We start from the raw sequence: 14250 nt of genomic DNA, 5'->3' as shown, positions 1-14250 counted from the left end.
GTGTTCATGGTTTGTTTATGTTACTTCCAGTCAACAGCAGTCTGTTGGTGAATTCTGGGGGAATCAGAAGTTATTGGTGGATTTTTGGCTGCACAGGGGTCAGGTCCCCTAACCCCCATGTTGTTCAACAGCCGACTATACGCCCACTTGGGGAAAAAAGTTAGGAAGATGGTTTCCAGATAGCATCGCAAGAGTAAAAGCCATCTACCCTCCAAATGTCTCCTTAAGGAATATGCATGTGCAAAATATAGTACGTTTAATTGTTAGGCAGCTGAACCTATTTATAAATCAAGAATAGAAGAGTGCGTAGGCAGGCTTAGTTTTACTGACAACTAAGAGCATTTGGGATACAGAATATTAAACCCAAGAGTTTTAAGCCAGCTTTCCTAAATACAAGTAGAAACACTGCAGAGCATCTCAGAAGGACACATTTACTAGGCCAAGATGTCTTAAGTGCAGCTTCAGGGTCAATGCTATCAGAACGTACACAATGAATAAGAGAAGCCCTACAGATTCTTAAGTATTTTCTTAAGTAAGCAGTCCTAATTGGCTTTTTTGGGTAATATGTGTAAAGTGCAGCAAGTGTATAGATGTTCCCACCAAATCATTTCCAACAGCCTGGGGCCAGGTGAGAGAGAGGACAGGAGAAAACTGGCAGTGACCTTTTGCCACAGAAAACATCCCTACACACCTCTGAGGATTTGTATTCACCAGGTCTCAGAGAGTTTGCTTCAAGGGCACACAACATAAATAAGAAGTTAGAGGCAGTCAAGGGGAAAAAAAAAAAAAAAAAGAAGAAGAAGAAGGGAACAGGGCAACGAATTCAGTAATGAAAAGAGGGACGTCATCACGGATGTCATCACGAAGTTCTTTCTGTGTGCTGGCTGCCGATGGACAGAGGGTCAACAGGGCTCCAGGTGTGGTGCTGGCTGCTGAGACAACAGCAGGAACTACAACCACCATTACCACCACCACGTGTAACATCACCCGCACCACTAATAATCGCACACGAGGTAAGGCTTCGTGTGTGCGGCTAGGCACAAAACTAAACACTTTAAACATATACCCCTATTTTATCCTCACAATAAATCTGTGAGGAATGTACATTATTATCCCATTTTTCAGGTAAGGAAACGGAAGCCAACCAGATGTTGGATTTTCTTCACCTCCAAAACTGAAAAAAGAAGAAAAAAAATTGTAACACCAAAAAAAAAGAGAAAAATTCCCATGCAAATATGTTACTATTTGAAGACACCCCCACCCTCCACTTAGACTCTTGCGGTCCCTCATTTCTTCCCTTGAAAAGCCCCAGCCTGCTGCATCGACGACCTCTTCAGGTCCGCCTCCACTTCCATCCCTTATTGAAGTCCTGGTGCCTATCTGTCTGTCTGTCTATCTGCATGTGTGCATACACACTCGTGTTTTGTATTTGTGAGATTAGATACAGATATAGATATATAGATATAGATAGGCACTTTGGAAACTTCATATATATATATATATGAAATATATATATATATATATATATATATATATATGAGACAAGCCTTTATACCCAAGTGTGAACTGCTATCAGAGGACATGCTTAGGCTACAAGAAATCTTTTTGTATATTACACTTTTGTATAATATGTAGTTTTGTATGATGGAACGTTTCCAGGAGGCTTCTCAAAGAGTCGTTAATAGTGGTTGGTGTTATGGTTTGGAACTGGGGGCGAGCAGAAGACTTTTATAACCATTGTCTTTTTCTCCATGAATGCACATTACTTTTATAATTTTTTTAAAAAGGAAGAGAAAGAAAGAGGAGCAATGACAACGCCATGGTCTCTTTCCTCCTGTTGGAGAGCTCTCGTGCACCGGGGTACCGGGAGCACATGGTCTACAGTTCTCCCCCTTCCTCCAATATTTACTCCTCTCCTGGTCCCACTTGCATTTCTTGTGGGTACAAAATAAACTTGTAGCTGGAAGAATAGATACCAGGCAGGGGCTGGGTAGGGGCTGGGTAGGAGCTGCTGAAGTACTCAACAAGACCCAGGAAGCTTGGTGGCAAAGCCAAGGAAGCGGAGGGTCCTGCCACGGCCAGGAGTCACACCCCCCCACACACACACATAACCCCCCTGGAACGGATGCACTGACAACCACAAATGCCCCCTTTGTCCTCCTTTCTTCCAGGGTGGCCCCAACAGGCTGATATCGAAACAGCATCCTCAATGTACTTTTCTCTTCCCTCTCTCACTTCGGTTCAACCAATATTTACTAATAACGTCTGTATTCTTGGCACTCTGGATATAAAGATAAAGCCAGTTCTTGCCTTCAAGGAACTCTCCATCAAGAGGAGAAAACACTTACATGGATATTTTAGTATAATAGGGTAAATGTTAAGGTTAGGAAAGAAGCTTTCACCCACCCCACAGTGCTGCTTGGTGTGGTCACACTCCTTACAATAGCTGGGTGGCCTTCTGGCCCCTTAAACCTCATGATGATCATCCCACCAGGTCCCAAGCAGCAGTGAGCAGAGCCTGCATAGGTCATCCAGGGAACAGAGGTCAGATGAGCAGCAGAAGTCAGGGCCCCATACATCCCCAGGTCTGAGCCAGATGGGCACCCAAAGGCACTGCAAGTGTCAGCAAGGCAGAAATGCATGGTGGTTATGGAGGGCGGAGTAGGACAGATGGTCAGATGGCGGAGAGTCAGCAGCCCAGGGAGCTGGGAAGGGCAGACAGGAAAAGACACCCAGGCCTCCCACAGCAGCACAAGCAGGTTCCTGGCACGGGGGGGATGAAGGCGGGAGACGGCCACTGGTGAGACATCTGCTGCCTTCCTTCTCCCTGAACCCAGGCAAGCCAAAATCAGAGATGGTCTGGCCTCAAAGCTCCTGTGTTCACCATGGAAAATTGCAGATTAGGTGGCTCTAGAGAGTAAACACCTCCGGAATAGGGGGGTTAACTATAGAGAGATAACCTAGCTGCTTGAGATGAGGAGGACTGATGTTTCTCGAGTGGTTCCTGCCACCTCCACTCCCTTTAAGAAGATGGGCCTAATATGAAGAAACCCACCGGCCAATCTGACAAAGGAAGTGGGCACTCCGGAGCAAAGCCACAGAGCTTGTTCAAGCTTCCTCCAGCACCTTCCTGCCCCTGGGTTTATTTACCTGCCATCCGGAGATGCCACCCACGTGGCAAACGGACACCCAGTCTTAGAAAGATGAGAGAGGATCCACCCAGAACACAGCCGTCTTCCTCCACAGGCTCGCTTCTCTCACTTCTCCAGGAAGCCAAGAGACAAGCCTTTGTACCCGAGTGTGAGAAGCTAGCAGAGGACACGCTTAGGCTACAAGCAACCCACCCAATTCCCCCCAACCTGCCCTAATCTCTGTAGTAGCAGAGCCTAGCAGACCTAGCATAGCGCCTGCGGGGGGGGGGGGGGGGGGGGTTGTTGCACTTGCAGCCTGAAAGTGAGTTCCCGAGCCATGCAAATCTCATGCTAGATCAGAAAGGCCTGAATTTAAGGGCTTTTAAATTATCTTGAATCGTTCGTTTATCCATTTAAGATTTATTGAGTACCTACTGTGTGCAGGACTTTGTCAGGCGCTAGAGATGCAATATTGAGCGAGGAGCTCAAGCCCGCACGAAGGGCCACGCCCTTGGAGAGGCTACTAGGGGAGAGAAATATTAATCGAATATCGTAAATGCGAAACTGCAGCTGTTACTAGGACCTGGGGGTGGGGGGAAGCATATATGATGCCTCAGGGGAGATGCGATCTGGTGCGGGAGCTTAAGGAAGGGATGGCCACGCTGAGATCTGAAAGATAAGACTTAAGGAGGCAAAGTGGGAGGGAAAAGGCAGTCCCCGCCGAGGCCGGAGCAAGAGCAAAGCCCTCGCTGGCTGTAGGCACGCGCTGCCCGGGTGAGCGGAGGGAAGGCGGGCGGGGCCGGGCCCTCCGAGGGTGCGGCGGGAGCGCGCTCCGCTCCGGGACAGGTAGAGAAGGGGCGGGCCAGAGATGCGGAGCGCACTTTGTCCCGCGAGCCGTGGGGCGCCACTGCGGACTTCCAGGTTGAAAAGAATGGCATGAAAAGACAGGGATTTTGAAAATCCCACGTTGGGGGCAAGGTGGAGAACAGCAGGAGGGTCTGGTACAGATATGGACAGACTCATGTAGGAGGAGGACGTTTGTGGAGATGCACAAAAGTGGATATAGATCGAGGGCTGTTTCGGGAAGGAATAATTGGCAGAACCCAAGGATGGCTTGAATCTGATGCCTGGGCAGGGAGGGGAGAGGACGGGGTCGGGGTCGGGGGGGGCGGGGGGCGCTGAGGAGAGAGAGACATCGTGGACCCAGCACCGCGTCTGGCTGGTACCTCCCCAGAGTGTGGTGCTCAGGACTGAGAGCTGCAGGTCTGGGAGGAAGACCGTGTGTTTTCCTCCGGACTTGCCAAGAATGAGAGGGTGTACAGTAGGCAGTGGGCTGTCCTGGTCCAGAGCAGAGTAGAGCGAACTCCCCCGAATATCCACCTTTACAAGTCATCTGGCTCCAGGTACTAATGTGAAGTTGCTATTGACTGAAAAAAACCCGCCTTGTGAGTAGTTGAGAGGGCTTTGACGGATTACAGCAATTGTGGGACATGTGGATAGGGAGGCGCCACTCTCTGAATAAGGAAGCCCCTATCCAGGCCCCTCTGCACCTCCGGTAGGAGTGATGAAAGGCCGCCTCCACCCCGCTTCTCCTCCCCTCCCCACCTGGCCTCCTTGTGCTCCATTGCATTAAGCCCCTTAACCCCATGTGTCCGTCACTGTAAGAAGCCCCAGGTGCCCAGCTCACCCCACATGCTTGCTCTTCTGCCCACCTCTGGAAACCAGTGCCTGGCCCTCAGGATCTCATAGTGGGGGCCCTCAGGATCTCATAGACGCTGCCAGCCTGTTCTTCCAGCATTCTCTCCCCATTTGCTCTAACCTGAATCACCTCTGAGGACACACCTCCCTCTGCAGCCCACTCAAGTGGCAGTAAAAAATTTCCTCCTAGACTTCTTACCAGTAGCACTGGATGTGGACACAGATCTCCCTTTCGATCCTCATTACTACTTCCACACTATTCTCCTTGCCTCTTCCCTAGAATCCCCAGCTTTGTCTATCTCGTCATCAAACTATACCACCTCCTGCCCGTCTGTGGCGCAGCCGTCTATTGCCATGGGCCGTTTCTCCTTGTTTCTCAAAGACTGTCATGTCCTAGCTCACTAGCACTTTCTCCAAAACAATGTTGCTATTAAGTCTTGGTGATTTCAACATCACAAAGAAGATCCTTCCTTCCCTCTGCATCTCTCTGTTCCTTACACTTCTCTTATCCCATGTCTTTGCTCTGCCTCAACCACGATTCCCACGGTAATACCCTAACCCAATATTGACCAACAGAAATGTGACATGAGCCATTATTTAATTTAAAAATAATCTAAATTTAGGGTGGCTCCTGGGTGGCTCAGTCGGTTAAGCATCTGCCATTGGCTCAGCTCATGAGCCAATGTCTTGGAATTGAGCCCAGGTCAGGCTCTCTGCTCAGCAGGGAGCCTGCTTCTCCCTCTCCCTCTGCCCGCCACTCTCCCACTTGTGCACTGTCTCTGTCAAATAATAAATAAAATCTTTAAAAAAAAAAAGAAGAAGAGGGGCGCCTGGGTGGCTCAGTGGATTAAGCATTTGCCTTCCACTGAGGTCATGATCTCAGGGTCCTGGAATCCAGCTCCCTCCCCCACCTAGGGCTCTCTGCTTCGCAAGGAACCTGCTTCCTCCTCTTTCTCTGCCTGCCTCTCTGCCTATTTGTGATCTCTGCCTCTCTCTCTCTAATAAATAAATAAAATCTTTAAAAAAAGAAGACGAAGAAACAGATCACAGTAACTTCAATAATACATTTAATGTAATATATCCAAAATATTATCATTTCAACATGTAAACAATATTCTAAAATTATTAATAAAACATTTTACATTTTTTGTACTAAGCCTTGGGGATTTGGTATGCATTTTAGCGTTACAGCACATCTGGATTCGGAAGACGCCCGTTTCAGTGCTTAGCCACTAGCGACTACTGTAATGGACAGCCCAGCTCGAGAAGCCCTTGTGCTACCCCTTCCCAATCACAATTTCAAGCAACCCTCTCTCCAACCAGCTCCTTATATGTTTCCAGTTTATTCCCTTCTTCTAGCTTACCCTTAACAATCCTTGGACACACTGGGACCTACAACTGATGTCAGCTTTTCTCTTTACCTCCCCCTACATCATGCCCTCCCCACCCAGCTTAAATGCCTCAGGCAATCATGGGAGGTACTCCCTTGCACCTGCTTTCAACTTCCTTCTGCCTCCCATTTTGTGGTCCTCATTGGGCAAAACCCAACCCTGGGGTCAACCCAACTCTACCAAACCCATAACCGCAGCCAGGCAGCTCTATGGAGCGGAGGCAAACACACAGCCCTTCTGACCAATCTCATTTTAAAATTCATGACAACAGGCCTTCAGGTGCTACTCAGCAACTCTACTTCCCCATAAGCACCCAAATTTCTCTTGTCCGTTCACCTCCTTACTCTTTTGAAAGACTTCTAGATCTTCCCTCTCTTCAACTTCTTCCCCATCCCCCACCACAGCTGATGACCTTGCTTCCTGTTGCACTGAGAAAATTGACGAAATGGAAAAGCCCTTGCCCAGGTTCCCCTCGTGTCCACCCCCAACCTGAGTCTGCATTCCTGCCCTCTGCTCTCCTTCCTCTTAGTGTCATAAAATGATGCATAAAGCTACCACCACTCTTGCACTAGATTCTACAACTTCTCATCTGCTCCAGGATGTTGCTCCAGGAATTAATGCACTCCCCTGAATTTCAGTGTCCTTCTCTACCAGATCATTCTCAGCAGTATACAGATATTTGCTAGTGTTTGCCCCAACTTAAAAATTGACCCCATCCCCCCTCCCAGCTAGCTCTCCATTTCTCTGCTCATTTCCTGAGTTCTGTATACATGTTATGTCTAATTCCTCTTTTCCCATTTTCTCTTAACTTACTCTAGTCATCTTTGACCACCAGCACCGTACCAACATTACCTTTCTCAAGATTAGTGATGACCTCCTTATTGCCAGTCAATGAACAACTCTCGGTTCCTACTTTTCTTAACATATCTGCTATATTTGATTCAGTTGTTTACTCTCTTTTTTATGAAGCATCTGTTGCTTCACTCCCTGTGCATCATGTACTCTTATTTTCCTCCACCTCGCTGGTCCATACTTCTCGTTCCCCTTCTCTGGCTCCAGTTTTTCTGCTCAGCCTCTATGTGTTGGGATTGAGTTCTTGCATCTTGAGTCCACCCTGAGTCCATCCATCTGGGCACTCTTCTTGATGACCATACCCAGTCTCAAGCCTGTAAATGCCATCTATGCTAATGATCCCTAAATGTGTACCTCTGTGTGGATCTTTCCTATTACCCAACAACATACATCTGACCTCTTACTCTTCATTCCCACTTGATTATCCAGTTGACATTTCAAATATGCCCAAAACCTAACTTCTACTCTTCCCCCCCCAAAACTTCTACCCATAACCGTCCCTCATTCAGCTGATAGAAACTCCATTCTTTGGTTCAGGCTAAACATTCCGGAGACATCTCTGACATCTCTCTTTCTTTGGCACTCCAAATCCATGGAATCCTGTTGACTCTGTCCTCAAAACATTTCCAGAATCTGGCCACTCCTCGCCATCTCTATCACTACCCTCTTGGTCAGAATTTCCATCATCTCCCCTGATTTACTGAACGATCTTGCCGCCCTACAGTCTACTCAAAATGCAGACGCCAATGCTATCCTTTCATCTTGTTTCACATCATGTCACTCTGATCAAAACTCTCCTTTCTCATTTCACTCAGAATGAAAGCCAGAGTACAAGGCTCTCCCCAGATGGGTCCCACATACTCTCCGAGCTCACACTCTATGACTCATTCATTCTGCTCCAAACACACTGGCCTCCTTGCTTCCCCTCCAACATGAAAGGCACATTTTCCCACCCAAGAGCCTTGCTCCTGCCGTTCCTCTGCTTCCAAGGCTTTCCCCCAGACATCTGCATGGGTCGCTCCGACATCGCCTTCATAGTCTTCCTCAAATGCCGCCTTCTCAGTGAGGCCACCCTCACTGAGGGTTAAAACTACATATGCTTAAAACTATATACTAAAAAACCGTATGGGTCACCCGGCTGGCTCAGTCAGTTAAGCATCCAGCTTCTGATTTTGTGTCAGGTCATGATCTCAGAGTGGTGAAATCAAGTCTTGCATGGAGCCTGCTTAAGATGCCCTCTCTCGGGCGCCTGGGTGGCTCAGTGGGTTGGGCCGCTGCCTTCGGCTCGGGTCATGATCTCAGGGTCCTGGGATCGAGCCCCGCATCGGGCTCTCTGCTCAGCGGGGAGCCTGCTTCCTCCTCTCTCTCTGCCTGCCTCTCTGCCTACTTGTGTTCTCTGTCAAATAAATAAATAAAATCTTTAAAAAAAAAAAAAAAGATACCCTCTCTCTCCCTCTGCGCCTCCCCCAGTGCATGCATAAGCACATGCATGCCTATGTTCTTTCTCTCTGAAAAAGGAAAAAAGAAAGAAAAAAAGAAAAAGTAAAACTACATACACGAATCCTGTTTATTTATTATCTTCCTTTCTTTCATTTTTCTTCATAGCACTTATCTCCTTAAATATATTCTACTATTAGGTCCTGGGCTTCAATAGCCAAAAAAAAAAAATTATAATACTTATTTAATTTCTATATTGATATCGCCTCCCAACTACTTCTCACTAAACTGTGAGCCCCGTGAAGGCATGAGTTTGGGCCCATAATACTTGGAATAGTTCTGTTATATAGGTGCTCAAGAAATACTTATAATATGGAATGAATGAATGAATGAATGAATGAACGAGCAAAGAAAGAAGACAGAGAAGGAGCAGCCAGAAAGACAAGAGGAAAACCAGGAAAGGATGTTTAGGGACAAGGGAGTGGTCAACTGTGGAATGCTCCTGATGTGTCAAGTTAATATTAGAAATGAGCCCCATCTGCTGACATGGAGGAGACGTGAGACCACCATGCAAGCTGTTTCAGTGAAGTGAAGACACCAGATTGGAGTGGGATGAGGAGGGAGTGGAGGTGAGGAAATGAGGAGGGATGTTGGCAGCTCCGCCAAGAACTTGGGCTATGAAGGAAACTCGAGATACAGGGAGAGAAAGATCAAGTGGCAAATCCCAGCTCCCACGTTAGAAGGCAGAAAGTGTTCCTGTTTCCTCCCTCAACACAATTTTCCACCGTCAGTAATAAAATCCAGTGTCCACTACCACCAACCGCGTCAGTGCGTATAGATGCATGAGTCAGTTTGAAAGGAAATGCTGTAAAATAGTGATAGTGTAAGAAATAGGTGAGGGCTTTGGTGTCCTTCTTTCTGCTTGTGTGTATTTAGATTTTTTCTGGGGGTGGGGAGGGGGATGTGGCTGGCTCAGTCAATAGAGCATGTGACTCTTAATCTCAGGACCATGAGTTCAAGCCCCATGTGGGGCTGTGGAGCCAACTTAAGAATAAGTACATTTTTTCCCCCTAAAACAAGTATATATTGTTTGAGAAAAACATGTACACACCACTCAGAGCTCAAAATTTCCAGTCTCTTTTGGACTTTCCCGTCTGGGTGAGTCCACTGCCCATTGGCAGGACAATCGTGATTACTCTGGTGCATGAACAGCCCTCAAGTGAACACCCACCCACCCCGACACCCAGGGAAGGAAAGCCTTGTCCCCTGCAGCTTATCACCATGAAAAACACCTAAACCAAACAATGACCTGAACATATACATAAAGATTACATACCCATTTTTTTTTCTTTTCCCGTACACACCCATTCTCAAGCCCAAAGAACAAACCTCTGGAACTCCTAAGTTAAAACAATGTTCTCTACTTTTTTTTCCTTTTTTTTTTTTTTTTAATTTTATTGTGGTAAGAACACTTAACATGAAATCCACCTTCTTAGAACAACGTTGTTTTTACCTTTTAGGTCCCAGAAGGAGCTGATCATCTACATGAGCAAAAAGAGTAGGGGGTCTGAGGGTATTTCAACAGGGTTTAGTGTTACACACATTTTACGTAATATAAACCAGAAAAATGACCCACCATACATTTAAGGTAGCATCATAGATAGGGAAAAGAATGCTAGAAGAGAGTTGGAGAACATGAATTTAGGTCATTAACTGAGCCACTTAGCCGTAGGATTGTGAAGACTGGAGAGACCAATCTTCCGTGTCTGTGAAACACTAGGAGCAGACTTGATGTCTAAGGTCTTGTCTAGTTCCAACACTCTCAGACCACTACTTAATGCCCTGCATATCTCTGCTCTTCCACTGTCGGGAAGACGCCTCTGATTGGCTCGCTCATGGGAGAAGAAAACAGACTGAGACAGGCAGAGCTGGAGCTACACTGACCCATTTTGCAGTAAACTCATCATTGGGGATCTGGACCAGTCACGGGAAAGAAGAAAAGGTTCCAGGCAGTTAGACTTTGCAGCAAAACAGATCCTTGTCCAAGAAAACATTTGCAAGAGGGATCCATGCTGAGATTGCAGGACATCCCAAAATTTAAGGAAGGCAAGGGGCTGGGAACCCAGAACAGGGGTAAATTCGGGGAATCCAAAAAGGGGGCTGTCAACTGTCAGCTGGTGACAGAGAAGTCTGGCAGGTAGTCATGGAGCCTCACCCAGCAGGCCATGATTCAGAGGTAAGACCAGGGGAGAGTGTGTTGTAAGCAGAGGCAGCGGCTCTCCTGGGGGAGCTGGGCATAAAGGTGCAGGCAGAGGGGTGCCAGCAGGGGGGTGAGAGGGCTCTAGAGGCATGGTGTGCTTGGCTGTTCCTCTCCTTTGAGTTAGTAAATACTGGCCCACAAGCTATCAGTGATGCTCAGGACCCAGTCTTCCAATTTCGGGTTCTCCCTGATTCTCTCAGACGGAAGACTATGACATTGGCAGGTAGGCTGCAAGAAGCAGCTGCCCGGCGTTCCCCATCTGATTCTTCCCTTCTCTGTCCGGGGCTCTGGGATGTGTGAGTGCTGAGAATTTGCTGGACCTCTGAAGATCCCATCGGCTCCGTCTCTCTTGCTATTGATGGACTCCCCTTTTTAACTGTTGCCTCACGGTTGCCTATACTTCGGGCCTGCTTCCTTGGTCCTGGCACCCTGCCTGATCTGCTGCTGGCTGTGACCTGGACATGATGAAGATGGTACCCCGAAACCCTAAATATACTTGGGGCCACCATGAAAGCAGTTGTAAAGCACTGACATCTTTTGGGCCCGTTGGACCAAAGCCTCCTCTTCTCTGAGGGACGTAAGATCTTGTTGGCTTAGAACCCGCTGGTCTTTCTCATCAGAATCTTTGGAGGGAAACCCCAAATCTTCAGTAATTCTCTGATAGCCTTTCCCCCAGGGCTGCTTTTCAAAGAGAAAACAGGGCAAATGCATCCCCTTGATAAAAAGAATAGAGTCTATTAGGGTCACCAGGGAAACATTCATTTAGGCACTGTCCTGTGCTGAATGAAACCACAGGACCCTGGACAATGGATTCTGTGATGGTGAACTGCCCAGGCAGGAGACTTTGCCTCACACGCAGAGGTGTGTCTCCAGCCGCTGCACCAGAGACAGCTCACCGCCGCTGCCCTCGCTGCCAAGTTCCTTATCTCAGTACACGTGGCCATGAGTTCACCTTACCTTGATCCCTAATGTTCTGTAAAGTTTCAAACTTCCTCTAAAAGTCAAACCAGCAATGACCTATGCCAATCTAAAAGGTTTTATCTTCCTCAACGTCCAACAGATCAGACATTGGTCAAGTGAGGTCTCTCTGCCCCCACCAACCACACTGAAGCCGGAGAATTTCTGTTATGGAATGTGTTGTCCTGTATAATCAGCTGCCCCGAGTCGGCTCCCTCTCCCTCAGCAAACTTGCGCTGCCCTAGGAACGCCCCATCCCCCCACAATGGCCAGGAAACTCATCAACTGACTACTCGGGGAACCCAGCCGAAGGGGGGGGTGGGGTGGGGAAAAGAACTTCACAGACCACCGAAGATTCAAGGGGTACTTCCTCCTCCGTGGAAATTCCATCTGCACACCACTGACTCCCCCGCCCACTCATGACTTCGTTCTGAGCCTGTTCCTCTGTGTCAGCAACTTCCAGCTCCCTTCTTTGTCTTCCTGTTCCCAGAGGATTAAGTAAATGACTCCCACTTGAAAGAATCCCTGCCGCCATCACTGCTGTTCTGACCTCACGCAGATGCACTGCCATTCCAGGTGCTACCACCAGATAACCTGCAGCCCCTTCCCTGAGTTCCCTAAGTTCCCTAGTAGCCGCATGGCATGCCCACTTCCGGTGCCTTCAGCCAACGAGGCCTCCTGTGAGCCACTAAGAACTGCCCCAAGGCTGACTGAATGTGGGGGTGGCCTGAGTCACTTTCTTGTCTCCCTGAGACAGAGACTCTGATACAAAACACTGACATTGATAAGTAGGAACCGACACTCTGGTCATCTGTGCCTCGTGACCTACACCAGGGGCTGCAAATCTCCCTTGGCATTTCAAAATTTAAGAGTGTGGATAGACAATTCCTCTCTTCAGCTTACGGCCCCACCTTCATGAAAGAAAGACAACAGTGAGAGAAGGTGTAGCAAATAAAACCCTGAACAAAGTAGCTCTAATTATTTAAAAAACAGATGAACAGACACATAAACGAGTTTTCCTACAGCTTCCCGAGTGAATTTTCTACCGGAGGGGCTGAGTTTATGCTCTTGCTTCTTCTCTTTCCAGCTGGGTAATTTGCGGGGGGGGGGGGGAAGATAGTTAGTTAATGGGCCTCTAAGCCCAGATTTCTCAGCTGCAACACAAAGACAATGATTTCCCTCTTGGATTGTTGTAAGAAGACAATGAAAACTCTTTGTCAACTGCTCAGTGATATTTGCACATTACTTATTATTATTTTATGCCATCTCCCCCATTCCCAGACTTAGTAGATGACTTGCTTCCCACTTCTCAGAGAAAACAGACACCATCAGACTGGAATCCCTCAACTCCCCAACACCAAATGTGCGACCTACTGGCATCTGCTCCATCTTTGCATCTGCAAGAATAGCTGGGCTTCTCGGTCTGAGCCCAGTGCCCCTTCCTGAGCCTGGTGTGCATCCCTTGCGGTTGTTGCCTTAGGAATTCACGCTCTGCCTCATGAACCTTCCTCTCCAGTACTTTGAACCTCCCCCTCTCAGCTGGATCTTTTCATCCACCCTTAATTGTGATTTAGTGTCTCCCAGTAAAACCAAAGAAATTCTTTATTAAGCTGTTGTTGTTTTAGGGTTTCCTCTGGATTTCTTGGGGGCGGGCATGAAGCTTGAGTGTGACTCTTTTAGTCCTGCAGATAAAAGGGACCTATCTTTGTTCCTGGCTTGGGGACCAAGTCTTCAAAATGAGATGTCAATTGTCTTGCTTGGTCATTGAAGTCGGTACTATTAACGGGATTATTAAACTCCTGCAGAATCAGAGACCACCCCACATCACCATCAACACCAAAAATATATTTAGAAGCCAGAGATTCTTTTTTTTTTTTAAGTTTTTCAAAAAAATTATTTTTAAGCAATCTCTACACCCATAGTGGGACTTGAACTTACAACCCCAAGATCAAGAGTCAGAAGCTTCCCTGATCCAGCCAGGCATCCCTGAGGCCAGGGATTCTCAAATGTTTTTCTGGTCTGGATCCCTTGGCAATCTAGAAAATCCATGGCTTCCCTGTCAGAGTAATACTAAATACTAAATACTAAACAATAATATAAAAAGGGAACAACTAATATAAAAAAAACAATTATTATAAAATGGTGACATAGTAATATATTTGCTTCTTTATCAAAGCATTTAATAGGAACATGTACAGGCAGGTTTACTACCACAATAATTTCAATGTAGTGATGAACATAAAGGATAGTGTAAGAAATCTGCAACAACCGTTGTATAATAGAAACATCTATGATTTCTATGGGCGGTAAAGACACAGAACAACAGCTCTAATACCACTGTGCTTTGCTGCCTATACACATACCTGAAGGACATGGAGAATTTCAGTTACAAGTCAGGGAACATAAAGATGTAAGTGCTTCCTAACTTTCAAGTTAGACACTCTGGATGCTGCCTGTGTATCCTGGGACAAGAGTTCCTGTTTTAGGGACACCTGGGTGGCCCAGTTGGTTAAGCACCTGCCTT

The sequence above is a fragment of the Mustela putorius genome, unplaced genomic scaffold, assembly GCF_011764305.1.
Source record: "Mustela putorius furo isolate JIRA1106 unplaced genomic scaffold, ASM1176430v1.1 tig00003845_pilon_pilon_pilon, whole genome shotgun sequence".
Lineage (NCBI taxonomy): Eukaryota > Metazoa > Chordata > Mammalia > Carnivora > Mustelidae > Mustela > Mustela putorius.
The sequence above is the reverse complement of the archived record's forward strand: the minus strand, read 5'-3'. Positions refer to the sequence as shown.